This window comes from Equus asinus, chromosome 25 (genome assembly GCF_041296235.1).
Source record: "Equus asinus isolate D_3611 breed Donkey chromosome 25, EquAss-T2T_v2, whole genome shotgun sequence".
Classification (NCBI taxonomy): Eukaryota; Metazoa; Chordata; class Mammalia; order Perissodactyla; family Equidae; genus Equus; species Equus asinus.
The window spans coordinates 11,939,128-11,959,178 of NC_091814.1; the positions used below are offsets into that span (position 1 = coordinate 11,939,128).

The 20,051-nt window shown below is 47.4% G+C and overlaps 1 long non-coding RNA gene and 2 other non-coding genes across 3 annotated transcripts; 1 reads left to right on the forward strand and 2 right to left on the reverse strand.

The window, feature by feature from the left end:
• Positions 1–2,198: 2,198 nt before the first annotated feature.
• On the reverse strand, positions 2,199–13,230 carry LOC139042012 (uncharacterized). The gene is made up of 3 exons (XR_011498196.1): positions 12,190–13,230; positions 11,780–11,973; positions 2,199–2,730 (listed from the first exon to the last, which is right to left on the reverse strand). It is a non-coding gene; the product is annotated as an uncharacterized lncRNA (long non-coding RNA).
• Positions 13,231–14,117: 887 nt separating this feature from the next.
• TRNAQ-CUG (transfer RNA glutamine (anticodon CUG)) lies at positions 14,118–14,189 on the forward strand. The gene has a single exon. It is a non-coding gene; the product is annotated as a tRNA-Gln (tRNA).
• Positions 14,190–17,447: 3,258 nt separating this feature from the next.
• On the reverse strand, positions 17,448–17,611 carry LOC123280947 (U1 spliceosomal RNA). Its single transcript, XR_006520248.2, has one exon. It is a non-coding gene; the product is annotated as a U1 spliceosomal RNA (small nuclear RNA).
• Positions 17,612–20,051: the final 2,440 nt, after the last annotated feature.

Sequence of the window (20,051 nt, forward strand, 5' to 3'; positions counted from 1 at the left end):
TCTCTCCAGTTTTGGGGGTGTTGGCTTGCCTGTGACCTCAATTCTCTGATGGAACTAAGAAGAGTTGTTGATTTTTAGTTTATTCAGCTGTTTTTCAGCTCTTTCTTTCTTTCTTTCTTTCTTTCTTTTTTGCTTGGGGAACATTCACCCTGACCTAATATCTGTTGCCACTCTGCCTCTTTTTTTTTCTCCTCCCCAAAGCCCCAGAGCATAGTTGTATATTCCAGTTGCAAGTCCTTCTAGTTCTTGGGTGGGAGCCGCCACTGCAGCATGGCAGCTGACAGAACAGTGCTGTGGTTCTGTGACTGGGAACCGAACCCGAGCCGCCCAAGCAGTGCGAGCTTGGAACTTTAACCACTAGGCCATCAGGGCTGGCTCTATTCAGCTGTTTTCTTGTTGTGAGCGTGGTAGTGATGAGTTTTAAGCTCTTCATACATCTGTTTGGAATTCCTGGGTCATTTGTATTTCCTAAACTGTCAATAAATATCACATAAACCCTCAGTTTTATTATTTTTTTTGAGACCCCTCGCGTGGAGTTCTCCATCCTGCTCACATCTGTGATTCCTCTTTAGGCTAACTGCATACCTGTCATCCTGAAGCTTCCTTTCCCTCTTCTATTATTTTGAATCTCCTGTTTCTTGGATGTAATGTCTTCCTTTTCTTGGTTTTTGCTCTCATTTTACTCTAAGCAAACATCTGTAATATACCCTCACACATGTTTGACAGTTTTTCTGTGAGTAAAATTGTAACTTAAAAGTCGTTTTAGGGGCCGGCCGGTGGTGCAGCAGTTAAGTTCGCAAGTTCCGCTTCTCGGTGGCCCGGGGTTCACCGGTTCGGATCCCGGGTGCAGGCATGGCACTGCTTGGCAAAAGCCATGCTGTGGGAGGTGTCCACATATAAAGTAGAGGAAGATGGGCATGGATGTTAGCTCAGGGCCAGTCTTCCTCCGCAAAAAGAGGAGGATTGGCAGTAGTTAGCTCAGGGCTAATCTTCCTCAAAAAGAAAAAAGTAGTTTTACTGGATTTTCCCCCTAACATTAATGTTATCAAGTATTTCAATGACATTCTGAGACCTAACCTTTTCTACAGAGCCTTTTTTTCTCTAGAGGTGCTTAGGATCTTTTCTTAATTCCTGAAGTTCTGGCAGTCCTATCTGATGTATCTTACTGTGGTTCCTTTCTCCTCCTTTGGTTGGGCACACCATCAGCCTTTCAAGAAGAGACAGTATGTCTGTAAGGTGCAGGATATTTTCTTATCATGATTAGTGAATAATTTCCTCTCCTTTGTTTTCTCAGCAGGTGAGAGAATCGGTTTCCATTGGTAGTGGTTTATTATACCCTATTCACAAGAAACCATGTTTCTTTCATGAGAAATATTCATTTGCTGTCCTATGGAAATTATTGCCAGATACCAAATTATAAAACATGCACATAGAGTAACACCCCAAAGTCTGAAGAGACAGCAAAGGAGGGATCCCAATAGAGAAGCTCATTTTCACCCTCATTCCCTAATTTTCTAGGAGTTATTTCCAGAAATGCTAACCTATCCCAATACCCTGCCAGAAGAAAGAGAAATGTCATATTTTGTTATAGATAACGAGTTTCAGGATTGTTTCTTTCACACTCTTGAGTCCTTGGAACTTGCTGAAGTCAGTACACTTGTGCACCAGGAGAGAGTGGACAGTGTTTTCTACCTTTCAAGAGATGTGGAAGAGGCTTTTTACTCGGAGCTTTTGTGGACCATCTGTCAGTGCACATTGTGCACCGGAATCTATGATATCACTGCTCCCCCTGACTGCAAATTAGCCTTAATGTGCTTGCCATTAAAGAATAACATCACTACAGGAGCAGTAAAGAAATGTGAGACTCTTCTGGCACCTGCAGCCTCTGCATATTTCAGAAAACAAAATACTTCAAACAATGGATCAAATCTCCCAGCATCTCTGACTCCTAAAATTCAGTTTGGGTGGACATAACCCTTTGAGTTTTATTTCTTCGTTGGAGTTCGAAAAACTTGTTCTAGAAATGAATCAGTTTTTCTGTTATATGCTACATGTACTTTCTCCAATTTTACACTTTCCCTGCAATTGGGTGTGCAGTTTTATATGTGCATAGACACATTTTCATATAGTCAAATATTTTTCCTTAAAAAATCTTACCTACAATTTGCTTATGGGCATGTGTCAAAGGTCCATTTCAAGCCTTTCTCAAGAGAAGAAGTTTATAGCTAAGCCAATTCAAATATTTCTGTGTTGATAGATAGAAACTATGAAGAGATTCATTGCTAATCATCGTTAAACTGAATACAGAAGAAGAATGTCTGGGTAAAGACAATTACATTTCTTGTGAAAACGCTTCAAGGCTATTTGGTTCCATCCCAAATGAATAATCAGCTGAGTAGGGTTTCCAGAAGGAACTCTTAAACTTATTTATTTTACTTAGTATGTATTAATGTTTTACTGCAAATGACAACAAACCAAATACTAATGATCTCAAGCCAAGAAATGGAATTTATTGGTTCTCAGGAGAATCACCCAGAATGCAGAAGCCCCACCAACAAGGCCCAGCACTCTGCAGGACAGTGATGTGTGATGATGTAAGCCACATCCAAAGTCCCAGTCCTGGAGCGAGTTGTCTCTTCCTGGCGGTACCTTAGAACTGACATAGAGAGGATCCTTCGTGAGGTGCCCAAGTGCAGAGAAGGTCATCTGTCAGAGAGTGGACCAGGTTTCCTGGAGGAGGTGGGAGGGAAGGCACCTAGGGTGACAAGGGACCGAGCACCAGGACCCAGGCATCTCCAAACACCAAAAGGACTCAAGGATGCAGGAATAGAGAAATGCAGGAGGGCGAACACTTTCAAGCAAGGCTTCTGGGACCCTTAACTGGATAATGGATTTTCTCCCCATGACTTGCTGCACTTGCAATTTTCCCACCTTACTTGATGCTAACTCCATCTTTTCAAGTGCTCAGGCCAATAAATCTTAGAGTTTTCCTTGACTGATGTTCTTTCTCTCACACTCTACGTCCAATTAGTCAGGGACTCCAGTCTTCCTGAACACTCAGGTGCCAACTCTGATCTGTACAATCTCTTTTTCTGCTCTCTGAAATTTGGTAAACAATTCTGATAAAGGCAAATAGATAAATTCAACTCAGGACCCTGGGTTCACTCAGCCTTTAGGGTTTGACAGCCTTAATCACAGGATCATTGGGCTGGGCCCCCTCTGTGCCTTTTCTTTGGCTCAAAGTGAAGGCTTTTGAAGCCTATCCTCAAGATCAAAGTAGAGGGCTGGACAAGATTCACCAGGCAGGGCTGCTCTTGCTCCTTCCGGAGATTTTTAGGCACTCTTCCTAAATCCTCAAGAATCTAATTTTTCTTTTCCAGACATAAAGCTCTATAGGTTTCTCCCAGCATTAATCAGTGCCAGATCTGGAAGAGATCATCTAGGAGCATTATTCCCTTGGTCCAATGCACTTTTCTAGAAATAGTGTGATGACAATTTACCTGGAATCACAACTCTTTTATGAGCATACTTTTTGTTGCCTAAAATATTCCCGTTGTCATTTATTACCTGTGTGACTTACACTCTTTTCTGTATGGTCATGCTTTCCAGCTCAGGGGTGCTTTTCTAATCATAGAACTAGCGATAACAGTGGCCTTGCTAACACTTTTTGCTAACACTTAGCCCCATCACCAGGAAAATGTCATAGGATTTGACAGGTAAAGGATCATAGGACTGTCCCTGTTGCTTGATGTTATGGATTGAATTGTGTCCCCTGCCAAAATCTTATGTTGAAGGCCCAACCTCAATGTGACTGTATTTGGAGGTAGGGCCTTTATGGTGGTGATTATGGTTCAGTGAGGTAATAAGGACGGGGCCCTAATCAAATAGGACTGGTGTCCATATAAGAAGAGGAAGAGACACCAGCGATCTCTCTCCAGGCACAGAGAAAAGCCTCTGCAAGGACAATGAGAGAAGGCAGCCTTCTCCAAATGCCAGGAAGAGAGGCCCACCGGGAACTAATTCTACCAGCACCTTGATCTTGGACTTCTGGCCTCCAGAACTGTGAGCAAATAAGTGTCTGTTGTTTAAGCCGCCTAATCTGTAGTCATGCCTGCCCAAGCAGACTAATATAATTGATAATTGGGCTGCGTTCACCTATCTGGCTACATAATGGGAAGTGAAAGTACCTTTAGGAATAAGCATTATCAAATTGGATGGTATAAACATTGTGTCTTTTGCACTGATATTGCCTTCCTTAGTTACATGTACATTCAAGCCTGGGCCTGGGACCACAAGATCAGGCAAAATGAAAAAACCTGGAAGATGGGAAAGACATAAATTTGCATAATTGCATCCTGTCCTCACCTTCACATCTCAGCAACTTTTTCAGTGGAGTCTGCACCTTATATACCTTCAGACTCAATCTGAGTACACAATCATTTAAACAATGAAGCCAATTTTTCCAATTTTCGCCATGACGTGCTTGGAGAAACGAGTATTTCAGTTGCCCGGTCCCATTTTCATCGAGACCACTTCTCTGAGGGTGATAAAGATGTGGTGTGTCCATGTAATATTATGTTTCTTTGTCTTTTCTCCATGCCCAGAGTGTCTTCTTCACTCTGCTAGTCCACATTTGACCACAAACTGGAATCTCAGAAAATCTTAACTGCCTCTGGAAAATCTCACCTAACTTAACCCCAATTGCCAACTTGTACAAAGATTACTATGGTAGTCAAGGAGGAAGAGCCCCATTACAATAATTCAGCTAGAGCTGTGGATGATAATTGTGTCAACTGGCCATACCAAGGTTTCTCTTCCGCACTAAGTGTATAGGGCTAGGCTAATTGGCAGGGATCTTCAGGGTGCTCATTACCCCCACCTAAAGCCCTCTTAAGAAGCTGTCATCTGTTAAAGGGATTTATGTGGTGTGCTGAGGGGAAATTAGTCCCAAAGTAGGTGAAAAGATAAGGATTCTATAAAACAGAAGTGTAATTCCATATATGCTTAAGATAGGGAAAGTTGTAAGTAAAAGAAAGTTGTTTCTGCTCTAACAACAAGATAAAAGCTGGGTGACCTACAAAATCATATCTATTTTGAGCCCACCAGAGAGCTGAGGTTGTAAGACCACTGGGTAAACTGAAGTCCAAAGCATCATTAAACCCCTCCAGGGAGGAACATGCACATGAACCACTTCATCTTTGGCAGTAACTGAAAGGGAAAGAGGGTGTCCATGTAAGTTAAGGAGAAAATAACGGAAATTTTAACCATTTCTTAAAGACCAAGTGTGGGCTATCATGATAGCCCCTCTCTCTGAGAGGCCCAGATACTAGGCAAGTTTTTGCCCATTTGCCAGGTTTTCTCCTCAGGCCTCTACCAAAGGCTCACACATATACAAAAAGTGGGGCAGAGCAAGCGACTCCCTCGAGGTCGCCTCAGTGTTGCAGGCATGCAGATCATGATCAGTCACCACTGTGGCAGAGGTACAAAACCTGGTCACTTCTCTCATATGACTTGAAAGTCATCTACCATTGGTGTTGGAGCTAGGAACCCTGCCAACCTTTGGTCCCATGCATAGGTCAGCTGCTGCTGGGGCAGGGTTAGAAGCAAAAGCTGTTGACCAATGGATAAGGGGCAGGAGACCTGTTCTTGCCCAAGTCTTGCCATGACTGAGTGGCGGAGGCCCATTACCACAAGAGGGAGATCACAGAAACACTGGGGTTCGGGCACGCGTGGCCTTAGCTTGCTACACAGGGCCTGCCTAAGACTGAGGCTAAAACAGGAGAACTGAACCCTCCCTTTTCCTCCATGAGCCTTGGACTGAGAAATGAGCAAAGGCAGTCTAATCCACTTCTAGAGGAGAGGCAAGAATACAGCAAGAGACCCCTCTATGATGCAGGCGTATCAGAGCTGAGTGCAGCAGAAATGCCGAGAAAAATCCCTGCAGCACCTCAGATCTCACACTAAGCCCACAGTAAAAGCCATACACTGAAGAAGGAACTAGAAGCCTGTGGTGCACAGCAGCTAACTAGGGCAGCAATAAAATCCAACACCAGCTCAACTGCTTGCTTGATTTATTCAAATACCTATACTAATGGCCTGACAGAAGAATAGGCACAATTACTTACGGGTGTAAATACTGTTAACATAATTCAATTGTTCTTTTTACACACAGTGTCTAGCATTCAGTCAAAGCTTATAATACACATATACACATAGAAATTACTATTGTCATGAGTTAAAGCAGTCATCAGAAGGAGGCACCTAGTAGTTGGACAGGAATTGTAAAACACTGTACATTAACATCTAGAATCTAATGCTGTTCTTCTTAAGCAGGGTGATTGCACTCTTCAGCTGTACATTTGGCAATGCATGGAGACATTTTAAATTGTCATGACTGGAAGGAGTGCTACTGGCATTTAATAGGTTGACTTCAAGGATGCTTCAAAATATCCTGTAATGCAGAGGACAGTTCCCTGCAATAAAGAAGTGTCTGATCAAAAATGTCAAAAAGGCCATTGATTATAAGTGCTGAGGGAGCAGAAAAGGTTGACCATGTGCATGAACAGTTGAAGAATTTCATCTGAGAGATGGAAAATATTAAAAAGAAGCAAATGCTAGTAACTTTTTCAATGACTTTAGAGATGAAGAACTTCTTCACCAGACTTACCTACAGAGTGGACACAGCAGAGGAAAGAATTAGTTACCCTAAAGATAGGCAATAAAAATCAACCAAATTATGATGCAAGGGAAAAAAGTTAGTGACAAAAAAATAGAGAGTGCAAAAGATGTTCACCAACATTATATGGTTCCACGTTTGTATAATTGGAGTTCCGGAAAGAGAAGAGAGAAAATGGGGCAGAAAAAATATTTGAAGAATTCTCCAGAATTAATGAAAGACAAAAAAAATCACACATCTAGAAAGCACAAAGAACCCAAAGTACAAAAATAGAAGGAAAACACACTGAGACACGTCCTAATAAAGCTGTGAACACCAAAAAAAAAAAAAAAAAAAGAAAATCTTGAAGATAGTCACTGAAAAGGAAACATGTAGATGAACAAAAATAAGGTAGACTACAGACTTCTCATCTGAAACTGTGCAATCCAGAAGACATTGGAGCAATATTGTGAAAATACTGACCAGAAAAAATAACGTCAACCCAGAATTCTGTACCCAGTGAAAATATCTTTCAAAAGTGAGGATGAAAGGAAGACTTCACAGACTAACATGGGCTGAAGGAATCCACTTCCATCAGACCTTCACTATGAGAAATGTTATCAGAAGTTCATCAGCTAGAAGGAACATGATACCAGATAAAAAGTATGGATTTACCCAAGGAAATGATGAGCACAGAGATGGTAATAATGTGCATAAACATGAAAAGCATTTTTTCTTTTTAAAATCTCTTTAAAAGTAATTGACTGGATAAAGCAAAATATTTTAAAGTATAATAGGGGGGTTATACTGAACGTAAAAATGAAATATATGATGGCAACAACAGCCAAAAGGGTGAGACAGAGAGAATGGAAGCATTCTGTTGTAAAATGCTTACCCAGCACAGAGACAAAGAAGGACACTACTTTGTGATATGGAGATCATTTTTCAAGAAGATATACCCATTCTGGGAAGGTATCTAACCCAATAACAGAGCTTCAGATTATGTAAAGCAAAAAATTAATAGAACAGAAAGGAGAATTAGGTAAGCCCAAAATTATGATTGGAGACATCAATGCTCCTATCTCAGTAATGAACAGAACAAGTAATCAGTAAGCATATAGAGGACCTGAACAACACTGTCAACCAGCTTGACTTATGGAATGGCCCATCAGCTACAGAAAAATACATTTTGCACATGAACCATTTACCAAGATAGACCACATTCGGAGTTGTCCAAAAAAAATCTAAAAAATCGTAAAAGGATTGAAATCATGCCAAGTATGTTCTCTGATGACAAAGAAACAACTGGAAACCAATGATGAAAAGTTTTTAGGAAATCTTCAAATACGTGTAAATTAAACAGCATTTCTTAAATAACTACGGTCAAAGATGAACTTGCCTTGTGGTTTTCAAGGAAAATTTTAAAATATTTTGAAGTGAATGAAAAAGAAAGCACAAACTAGCCCAATTTTTCTGATACATTCCCTAGCAGTCTTAGAGGAAAATTAAAGCAGAAAGTGCTTATGTTGAGGGGGAGGGAGGAAGAAAGTTCTCCAATCAAGGATCTATGTGTCCACTTTAGGAGACTGGAAAAAGAAGAGGAAATTAAATCTAAAGCAAGCAGAACAAAATAATAACATGAGAACAGGAAAAATGGAAATGGAATATAGAAAAACAATAGAGATAAAACTAAAAGCCTATTCTTTGAAGAGATTAATAACATTGATTAACATCTAGCTAGATTTCTCCAGAAAAAAAGAGAAACAGCACAAATAATCAGCATCAGGAATGTAAAAGGGTAAACTAATAGAGATCCTACAGACCTGCATTGTCCAATACAGTAACCACCAGCCACATGTGACTAATAAGCACTTGAAATGTAGCTAATCTGAGTTGAAATGTGCTGCATGTGTAAAATACATACTAAACTTTGAAGAGTTAACATGAAAAAATATGTAAAATATCTGACTGATAACTTTTATATTGATTACATGCTAAAATGATAATATTTTAGATGTATTGGATTAAATAAAATATGTCGTTAGTTTCATCTGGGTTTCAAAAGGGTTTCCATGTAGCTACTGGAAAAATTATATGTGGCTCATATTATATTTATACTGGACAGGGATGCTGTTGACCTTAAAAAAATAATACTGGAATATCATAAACAGCTTTATGCCAACAAAATCAATGACATGAAATAGACAGATTTGTTGAAAGACATAAACTACCAAAGTTCACTCAAGAAGAAATAGAAAAGAAAAATAGTGCTATATTTATTTTAAAATTTTGATTTGCTGTTAAAAGCCTTCTCACAAAGAAAATTCCAGGCCCAGATTATCGCAGTGGTGAAATCTATCAAACATGCAACCAATTAATAATAACAGCTCTATGCAAACTCTTCCAAAACTAGAAGAGGAAGAAATACTTCCCAATTCATTCTTTGAGGCCAGCATTCTGCTGATAGCAAAAGCAGACAAAGACATTACAAGAAAACTACAGATCCATATTCCTCGTAAACGTAGATGCAAAAATTCTAAACAACATCTTAGCAAATTGAATTCAACAATATATAAAAAGGATAATGGCACATGTGGAACTTGGGTATATCTCAAGAATGCAAGGTTGGTTTAACATTTAAAAATCAATCACTTTCATTGATTGACATATTGAAAAACAAAAAAAATTACATATCTATCATTATATATACATATGTAATCATTTCAACAAATGCAGAAGAAGCAGTTGACAAATTACAACATCCACTCCTAATGAAAGTTTTCAGCAAACTAGGAAGACAAGGGAAATGCCTCAACCTGATAAAGGATATCTATGAGAAACCTACAGTTAATATTTTACTTAACTGTAAAAGACTAAATGCTATCTGTCTAAGATTAGGAAGAACACAGGGATGTCTGCCCTCACTAATTTAGTCAAGATTTTCCTGAAGTTCTGGCCAGTGCAATCAGGCAGGGAAAAGAAATAAAAGGCACGTAGATTGGAAAGGAAGAAGTAAAACTGCCTTTATTCACAGACAACCTGATCCTCTACGCAGACCGTCCAAAGGAATGCAGAAAACAAAAATCTACTACAACTAGTAACTGGTTTTAGCAAGGCTGCGGGATACACAATCAATATATAAAAATTAATTTTACTTCTATATGCTAGCAACAAACAATCAGAAAATGGAATTCTTTTAAATGCCAGTTACAACAGAATCAAAATTTAAGAAAACCTATGTGCTAAACACTACAGAACATTGCCAAGGGAAACTAAAGAAGACTTAAATAAACGGACTGATGTCCTTTGCTCATCGTTCAGAAGACTCAATATTATTACGATGTCAGTTGTCCTCAAATTGATCTATAGAAGCAATGCAATCCCAATCAAAATTCCAGCAAAATTGTTTGTAGAAATTGACAAACAGCTTCTAAAATTCATACGGAAATGCGAAGGACTTAGGAAAACAACTTTGACAAGTGAGAACAAAGTTTGAAGGCTAACACTACCTAACTTCAAGACTTACAGTGCTACAATAATCAAGAAAATGTGATGTTTGCATCAAAGAAGATAAATGAATGCAAGGAAAAGAACAAAGTGTCCTGAAAGAGACCCACACATATAAGGACAACTGATTTTTGAGAAAGGTGCATAGGCAATTCAGTAGAGAAAGGACAATCTATACAGCAAAGGGTGCTGAAACAACTCTCTGTCTATCTCTCTCTCTATCTCTCTCTCTATTTACCTACCTACCTATCCGTGTATCCATCTACCTATGCGTCTATCTGTAAAAAGAACTTTGACCCGTATCTCACAATAGATGCAAAAATTAACTCAAGATGGATCATGAACTTAAAAGTATAAACTCTACGATTATAAAACTTCTAGAAGAAAGCACAGGAGAAAAATCTTTCTTAACTCCTACACCAAAAACACGATCCATAAAAGAACAAATCGGTAAACTGGACTTCATCAAAGCTGAAACTTTCTGTTCTTTAAGAGACATTGTTAACAGAACGAAAAGACGAGCCACGGACTGGGAGAAAAGATTTTCAAAGCATATGTCTGATGAAAGACTTGTATCCAAAATATATTTTTAGAAAACTCTTAAAAGTCTGTAGCAAGAAAAAAAAACCCCACAATATTTAAAGGTGGACAAAAGGTTTGAGCAAATGCTTCACAAAGTAGATATACATGTGTCAAACAAGCACATGTAAAGACACCCAACATCATTAGTCATTAGGGAAATGAAAATTAAAACCACAGTGAAACATCCCACAAACCTACTAGAGGGGCTGACATTTAAAAGAGCGACCGTGCCGAGTGTTGACAACGCTGTCGAGGAACTAGAACTTCCCAACCCTGCTACTGGGAATGTGGCATGGCATAACCACCTGGGAAAACAGTTTGGCAGTTTCTTTAAAAGTTGATCATACACCTAACATAGTGGCTGGACTCCAGCCGTTCCACTCCTACGTGGAGAAAAGAAAGCATACGTCCATGCTAAGACCTGTGCACAGATATTTCTAGCAGCTTTATTCTTAATAGCCCCAAACTGAAAACAAACGAAATGCCCATCAACGAGCAAAGGGATAAACAAACTGTGGTACAGCCACACGTTGGAATTCTAGCAGTTAAAAGGAAGGAACCGTTATTGATACATGCAACGAAATGAATGATTTTCAAGATAATTATGCTCAGTGAAATAAGCCAAATAAAGAAGTCCATGACGTATCATTACATCTATATAAAAGCATTAGTATTTTAAACTAATCTCTAGCGACAGAAAACAGCTCAGTGGCCACCCGGGGAGAAGCAGAGGGAGGCACTACAAAGGCGCGTAAGGTGGCTTCTGGGGTGACGGACATGCTCACCATCTTGGCGGTGATGGTTTCACTGGTGTATATTTATGTCGAAACTTACCAAATGATACATTTTTAATAGGTGCAGTCCATAGGGCGCGTATTACACCTCACGAAGGTAATATTTTCAAGGGATAGGAAATAGATCGGGGTGGGAGAATGCTTTCCTTGAAAAATGTCCTCTCCTTCCTGCTCCCTCCTACTTTCCTTCCTACTACACCATGTTTGTATGTGTGCGTGTTTGGTTTTCTTTGGAACCGACCTTGTCTCGCATCCCCGGTCCCTGCAGCTTCTGCGTCTGTGCGGATCCCTGTGCGCCGTTCCCGAGGTGGCCACGAGGGGGCGAGGTGGTCCCGCCCGAGAACCCAGCGCCTTTTTCTTCCTGGAGTTAGTAGCAGGGAAGGATTCCGGCCGAATCACATTTCCGCAAACTTGGGTGGTCAGATGTAAGTGGTGCTGGAACAGAGGTTCCTTACGTTTAGTCGCTGCCGCCTCGGGGTCGTCCTGGGTCATCCTGAGGCCCACGCTGTCCGGACCCCAAGGAACCGGCTGTGGACGCTCAGTCGCCCCACTTCGGGGCCACCTCACTCAGCCTCCCAAAGACCCGCGAAGAGTCCTGACCAGAGAGAAAAGCATTCGTGCTTCTCGCGTGGGTGGAAACTGTTCCCTCACCTTCCTCACAACTGCGGAAACCCATCGCGAAGTTCTGGCGGCGTTCATTCCGGGCGAGGGGAGGAGCAGCGCGGAGGGGCGATCGCGAAGGAAGAAGGAGATGCGGGAGGACCAGAAGGCCGGGGAAAGGGGACGAGGGGAGAGAGAGCCAGGAAGACGGAGAGCCGAGGAGAGAGGGCTGGAGCAGTAGAACGGGAGGAGGAACAGAACGGGCGAAGGAGGGAGCGCGGAGAGGCAGAGGAGGAGCGGGAAGGGGAGGGGGAGGAGTCACATTCCCAGGCGAGTTCGGTTCACCGGCCGCCCTCACTCCAGCTGCCGCCAGCCACGACCGCCACAGCCCCACCGCTGGCCTCGGGCTCTCAGCCCCAACGTGCATTCGCCCCTCAAGGACAGTCTCTCCGCCCGTCGTGGTTCTAACGTCGTTTGATTCTCTCCCTGCCCCTCGTCAGAGCCCGGTGCTCGGTTCTCCGGGTTTCCCGGCCTTTCCTTCTGTGTGATCTCCCAGCGTCCTTTCAAACAGATTCCTTTCCTTCTTAAGTCAGCCGGAGTCCGTTTCTGTTCCTTGCAGTCATAGACCTTGGCTGATCTTCCCGTCCTGCTGGAGGAGTGCTCTGTGGTGTTTGTTACCGCTCGACGTCTTGGTTTTCCAGGAGGACGCGTCGGCGTCCCCTCACACTCTGAGGAGGACAACTTCCTCCCCAGAACCAGAGCAGCCCCTTTGCCTCCTTCCTCCTTCATTCAACCCTCACCTAGTCTCTTGGGACAAACTACCTCTTCCAGCGACGCTGGGCGTCTCTCGGACTCTGTTCTTTAGTCAGCCGCTTTCTTTTCGCTCCGGTTGATGCTAGTTTTTCTGTTCCGTCTATTGGATCAGGGGAGAGACGGCTTTGGGACACAGTGAAGAAATAAAGGGGAAGATGAAATACACAGATTGTGGTTTTGGCGTATAATATGAACTTATATCTATTACCCGTGTAAATATGTAGTGTGGTGGTATTTTGAGTACAGAAAAGCTGCATACACTGTGAAGGCAACTTGGGTCCACATCCCCTACGACCCAGCGATGAAGCGCTCTTGGGTGCCCTGATAGTGTACATGTTTTAAATCCGTGCAGTTTCCGGGTCGTGATATATTGAGAAGGTGGGATGGAATTGACTTGGCCAAGCTCTCAGAAGAGAGTCTGTGGCTGTATAATTGTCAGGGCCCTGCCTCGTGGCCTCCACGGTGGGCGGTTGATTTTGAGTCACCGCAGGTGAGTATGGTCTGGTTGGTCTGAGTGTTTGATATAAACGTTAAACACGGTTGATAACTCTGTATCGTGAATGTAACAACTATGCGTTTGTTGTAAGAAAGAATTACAACGACCACAACAAATCCCCCAGAGGTGCATGAAGAAGAAAAGGAAAGCTCCCCCGCCTCCCCACCCCGCTCCACTGCGGACACACCGTCGTATATATGACGTGGAGGAGGCGGTGGCGGCTTTGGGACGTGCTGGGTGCTGCGCGGCCAAGGGACCCAGGAAGTCCCAAGTCCCGCCCTGACAACCGTCTGCCCTCTCTGGGCCATGGGAAAAGTGAGAAGGCAACGAAGAGGAAAGCAAGGCTACTGTTTGCAGAAGTGTCACCTCAGGACAGGAGACTCTGGTAAACTGAGGCGGAATAGGCGGCTTAGGAGGGAGGCGTCAAGGGCTCCTCTTCCCGGGCCCGAAGCCCAAGAGTGGATCTCACCTCCTTTTCCGAGGTGCGAGTGAAGTGAGGAGAAGTCAATCAAAGGAGGGGGGGCGCAGAGAGAAAGCGAGGCGGACGGCCACGCACGCAGCTCCACTGTCCCGGGAAGGGAAGCCTTGGGAGTGTGCGCGGGAGCCGCGGGCGCCCGGGGAGGACTCACCCGCCCGCTCTGGCGAGCGCGGAAGGCGCGGCTCCCGCGGGGGTTCCATGGTGTAATGGTGAGCACTCTGGACTCTGAATCCAGCGATCCGAGTTCAAATCTCGGTGGGACCTTGCCCGTCCCTTCAGGATGAACGCCACTTTTTACTCTTCAAACCGTGTGCGGTGTCGCCCTCGCGCCCCGCTGTCGCAGAGGAAGGTGCGGGGCCCCGGAAAGGAAGCTCCTCGGCCCGCGCTGCTCCCGGTCCCTCGCCCCTCCCGCTCCTGCCGCCGCGTCCCCCGCGCTCTCCCGCCTCCTCCGCGGGAGTCGGGGTCCCGGACACCGGGTTCTGTGCGGGCGCGTCCACACGGACAGGGCCGGCGTGGCGGGGTCCCTCCCAGCCTGCGGTGCCCCCGCTGGCCCCGCGCAGCTCCGCCCGTCGCGGCGCCTCGGAGGCCCCGGCCCCGCCGCCCAGGGTCCCGGCGACCGAGCCAGGGCCAGCCCCTCGGCAGGGTCACCCTCGGGCCTCGGGGCCAAAGGCAGAGGCGGCGTCCGCTCCGTCCCGCACCACGAGGGGCCCCCGCGCGGCCCGTCTTGTCTTCGGACCCGCGGGCTCCTGGTGGGAGAGAGAGGGGTCCGCGGGAGACGCGGGGAGGGAGGCGGCGGCCGGCGCGGCCCTCGGCCAGGGTGTCTGGGTTTCGGGGTCGACGCTTCGAGACCCGGCCTGGAGGCGCCGTCTTTTCTTTAAACGACCCGTTTCATTCAGAGTGTTCATTTATTCTAAGTCTGACGCACTCGGGCTGCGGTCAGAACGTCCAGCTCCTAAGTCCCCGCGGGACGCTCAAGGCCGCTGTCACACTCGACTTCGGAGCCCGACCCCGGGGGGGGGGGGGGAGGGTCTCCTCCCTCCGCCCCCAGCTGCGCCGGAACCAGGACTCCGGGCCGCGGAGCCCGGCGTCGGTGGAGACCGGGGGTCCCCGAGCGCCGGCCGCCCCGGCCCGGGCTCCTCCGGGGCCGCGGGTGAGCCGAGCGCGGGCAGCTCCGAGGCGCGGGCCCGCGGGCTCCCCGTGCGTCCTGCCGCCCCCTGGCTCCGCGGAGAAGACGCCCGAGGCCGGCAGCGGGCGGAGGCGCGCCCCAGCTCTCCCGCCCCGTGGGCACGCGCGGGGCGGGGCGACCGCGGGCCTCCCGCGCTGCGGACGGCGTCCTCCTCCGGGCGCCTTTCGCTCAGAAGCTCCTCGACCAGGGCTCCGGGGCACAGCAGGGCTGACGGCCTCAAGGCTGGGGAAGTCCGTTAGGCACTCTAAAAACCCAAGCTTTCCCGTCTGTAAGGCACTGAGAGTTGGCTTCCGTCTTGGTTCGGATATTCCCCTTTTGAGCAAGGAGACCTCCCGCTGCCGGGGAGAAGAGAGGTTCACGGCTCTTGTTCATCGAACCGGATCCGTCCGTAGGACGTGCGACCTCTGCTTTCAACGTCCTGAACGCTCCCTCGGCATCCTGTGCTTTTCAGTCGGTTTTCTTTGGACGCGCCCTTGTGTCCCGCCCGCACCCCGCCGCCGCCGCCGCCGCCGCCGCCAGCCCGGCGCGGGTCTCGGTAGCTTCTGCGGCCGAGCGGGTCTGCGGGCGCCGGCCACGAGGGGGCGCGATCGTCCACCCCGCCTCGGTCCCCGCCTTTTCTCTTTGGCCGGGGAGTTTCTGTCCGCCAGGACGTTGGGGATCAGAAGCGAGGGTGGGGGAGGTACGAGAACAGACACGTCCTGGGAAAGGGGTCGGCCAAATGCCCACGACTCCCAACACCGGATCTGGGGTTTTCTTCCGGATTGTAGTTCAGTTGTTAGCGAACACCGACACAGGTTCGTTTCGCCACCGCACACGAGGGCCAGTCGCTGGAACGCCAGGCTTGTGACAAGAGAAGAGGTTTATTATCCAAAGGCGGCCAGACGTGGAGATGAGAGTGAAAACTTAGATCCGTCTCCTCGAAGGGAAAAAGGTAGGGGTTTTAGGTAGGGGAGGGGGCGTGGGTGGTCACCAGCCTGGGTTTGTTTGGCCTTGAAGACTGAATTTGTCTTCCCCTAACTGTCTGGACTTTTCTGGTTAGTTTTCATCTTCAGCCTGCTTGGGCTTGTGAGGCAGAATCTTGATGTCTGGACCTTGACTTTCCGGGAAAGACAGCTCCCTGCCATACTGAGGAGGGACAGAAAGACCTGGTTGTTTTCGAACCACAGTTGATTATGCTGAGTATGCACAGCTGCAGTTAGCAAAGCTTATCTCGAAGTTTTGTTTTTCTCTCTCTTCTTCTAGGCCAGGGAAGAGTCTTTTCAACTTCTTCGTTCTCGGTTTCACGATATCCCGGCACTTTGGGACAGGGGAAAAACTAAAGTTACTTCTGACGGTGGGGTGGGCATGGGGGTGGGAGTGGGGAGGTTGTGTTGTTTACGCTTCCTACTCCCACTTAAGGAGAAGGGATATCAAGGAGGATTCCTAATTCTCCAGGCTACTGAAGCACGGCAGGTGCAAACTGGAGGCTGAGGGCTCGCTCCTGCTGTGTGCCTGTGGAGGTAAGAAGAGGGGGCTGAGAGAAGAGGTGGGGGGGAAGAGGAAGCTGGAGGCCGACATAGGAAGAGGCTGCTTTGGGGTGGGGAGGATGGGTGGGATGGTGTCTTGGGAAGTGGCCAGCAACGGTGTAAGGTGCAGAAGCAAGACATCAAGCACGGCAGCTGACACTCAAGAAACGAAGTCTGAGGAAAGAGTCGATATTGAAAGGGCAGGAGATGGGTAGGAAGGCTGCGCAGTTGCGGCCTCTCAGTAGCTGGGCACATGGGAAACTGGTCACGGCTCCTCCCAAGACTTCCTATGGTCCATTCCTGGGAGGACGACAGGCAGGCTATCCTGGCAAGACTCAGGTCCGACTGCGGTTCTGACTTGCGTGGCCTATACGTGCAAGATGTCCCAGGCACCAGGACGGCGCCGCCTCCCCACACAAAATAAGCGTGTCATGCCTTCAACTCAACGGGGACAACACCTGGAACAGTTGTAGGCAGCTCCTACCTCAGACCATGACAAGGGCGAGCACACGCCCTCGCCGCCCACAGGAGGATGCCCCAGCGCCGTTCTCCTGAAAGCTTCGGCGTCGAGTAGGACTCGGAGCAAGACCTTATCCGTCCCTGTGCGCCAACGCAGCAGAGACTCGCTGACGCCGAGAAGCGGACCGCGCTGGGACACCAAGAGAACAAGCACCTACTATGGTAAGCGCCCAGCTAAGCAAAACGCAGACGCCCTGTACCGAAGCCGCCACGACGCTGGAGAACGCTGCAGGCTGCTGAGGAAGAAGCGGAAAACGCAGATACCTAACTCCGAAGCCTCCGTCCTTCTGCTTTTCAGACAGCGACGAAAACCAGGGGAAAGCGCGAACGCAGTCCCCCACTACCACAAATTATGCAGTCGAGTTTCCCACATTTGGGGAAATCGCAGGGGTCAGCACATCCGGAGTGCAGTGGATAAGCCTCGCCCTGGGAAAACCACCTTCGTGATCATGGTATCTCCCCTGCCAGGTAAGTATGAGAACGCGACCTCCCTCCCCGGCCCACGCTCAGACGCCTCGCACTGTACACACACGGTCACTTTGCTCCCCGAGCCTCCCTAGCCCTTCCACACCGCTCGCACACGCGGTTTCAAGCAACAGCCCTGGACTCGCTCCCACACCACGGGAGAGCATATTGTGTTTAAGCGGCAGATCACGACACAGCAGCCCCTGCGCTGCCATATCTGCATGGGACCCGCCCTGTCCGTGACGTCACGACAAACAGCCCTTCCCTCCAGCCCACGCCCCGCCGCCACCGTCTCCTCCCTCCTCCCGCGACCTCCAGCCGGTCAGCCGGCGAACCGGCGGCCGGTGGGGGAAGTCACGTCGGCCTCTCCCTCCTTCCTCCCCACTCCGACCCGTTGGGGCGGCGCGCGCGGCTTCCTAACTCTAGCCCTGCCCAGCGCCTGTCTGGCGGTCGGCTCAACCCCTGCGCCCTTCTGGAAGTAATGGCTTCCCGTTACAGAGGAAACCGGTTCCTTTCAAATCCACTTATCTTTGTGATGTAGCGCTGTGTGTGTGTGTGTGTGTGTGTGTGTGTGTGTGTCTATTTGATGCGGGCTCGGTGAGTCCAGGAGTTGAAAGAAAGATTTCTTGGACTCTCAAGGTCTGGCAGTAGTGCTCTTTTATTCAGAGAATAGTATGGAATGGCATGGGGATAGGACCCATGGGCAGTGAAGGGCTGCTGCATGGGGACAGGACCCATGGGCAGTGAAGAGCTGCTGCAGTGTGTTGAGAGTTGGGGCTAAATTTATAAGGCATGGGTACCTGACTTATTTCTACCACACAAAGAAAAGATGACGTAAGAAGTCATTAAATGGTTTCAGTGCAGATGGGGTCTGGTTACTGTGTGGTCTATAACTTTAGATGTGAATCTGGTCATAGAGATGGGCATGTAGGCCAGGATGCCCTGGGCTTCTCTCCCTGGGGCAACCCTAATCCACACCGTAAAATCCATTGGGTCCTATAGATCGGCATGTAGGCCAGGACACCTTGGGCTTCTCTCCCTGGGGCAGCCTTGATCTGTGGATCATATTGAATCATATTGAAACGCATTAAGCATCACGACTGCCAGCGAAAGCTGTTCCGTTCTTGAAAGTTCAGTTTCGTCCATCGAAAATTTCATTCACGTTACTTTCAATCTTTAGGTGTGCAAAAGCGTTTTGGATGCTTTTTTCCCCATCCCCTTTCTGGGACACGTGTTATGGTGAACGAATAATCAGGACCCCTCTCCCCGGTCTAACAGGCAAAACTGGCAAGCAAGCCGCATAGGCTTAGAGTCAGTGCAAAATCTAGGCTGTACAGCGAGGCGGCCTTGGAGGTCATCTTAAGCCTGTGTCAGAATGACCTCGCAACCCTTCACCTCGTGACGGAAGACGCCAGCGAGAAAAGATCTGCAACCAGAAGAGAGAAAGGGTACCCAGCTCTCATACCCTCTCGCTACGTCTTTAGGTTCGGGGGGGTACCTCGCCACCCTGGGACTTGCCTCCCTCCCCACATAGATGATGACATCAGCATTCCAGGGTACGTAACCAAGAAATTCTTACTTTATAAACGAGAGAAAAACCAGATGTACCCTGCCACGGAGGGAGGGTTTCGCCGTTTGATTGTTGGCGTATAGGACTGTTCATGAGTAAGCCCCTTTCTGCTCTTATGGACGGCCTCGTAAGAAGGCACATAAACTGTGCTCAGATCTGTAGACCTCCGTCAGAGCAGTTCCTGCAGGACGCTCCGTTGAGCTGTTTCCCAGGCTCGAGTCCTCACCTTTGGTTATTGAACGAACTCTTTCAAGTAACTTTTATCACGATTCTTTATTTCAGTTGACATTATTCATGTTTGCACCTCCTGGGCTCATCCACTTTCCTGAACTTGAACCCGGGGACCCGAGGGTCACCGTCAATAGTCAATGTGACCTTTCGACCTTGTCCCCAACACAGACCTAGCTGAAAGGAAGTCGGTCTTGTCAATTTGCCGTTTTCTTGTTTAACCAGAGGGGTGACTCAAGGCTCACAGGGATTTATGAGCTTGTTTCACAGAAGGAAGAGAATGCCTTCAAGGAAGTTACGATCACCAATCACCAGAGATCACCACTCAGCAGATAACCGGCCCTCAGCTGCTGTTGATGCCCAGAAGTGAGACTGCCCAAGGGCTTATCAGGAGTGAAAGAAACACGCGTGACCCCTTGGTTTCTCCTGAGAAACTGCTCCTGCCAAGCCCCTTAGCTCTGTAAAAACCCCTGCTTTCTTCTCTCGTTCAGGTGGATTTGAGAGAACCTATCCTCCCGCCTTCTCCGCCAATTCGAATAAACCTTTCTCCATCTCCAAGCGCTGGTGTCTCAGTGATTGGCCTAGTGTGCACACGAACTTGAGATTAAGGGGTTTGGCATCAAACTGAATGCCTGTTTCTACTTCCTTGCTCT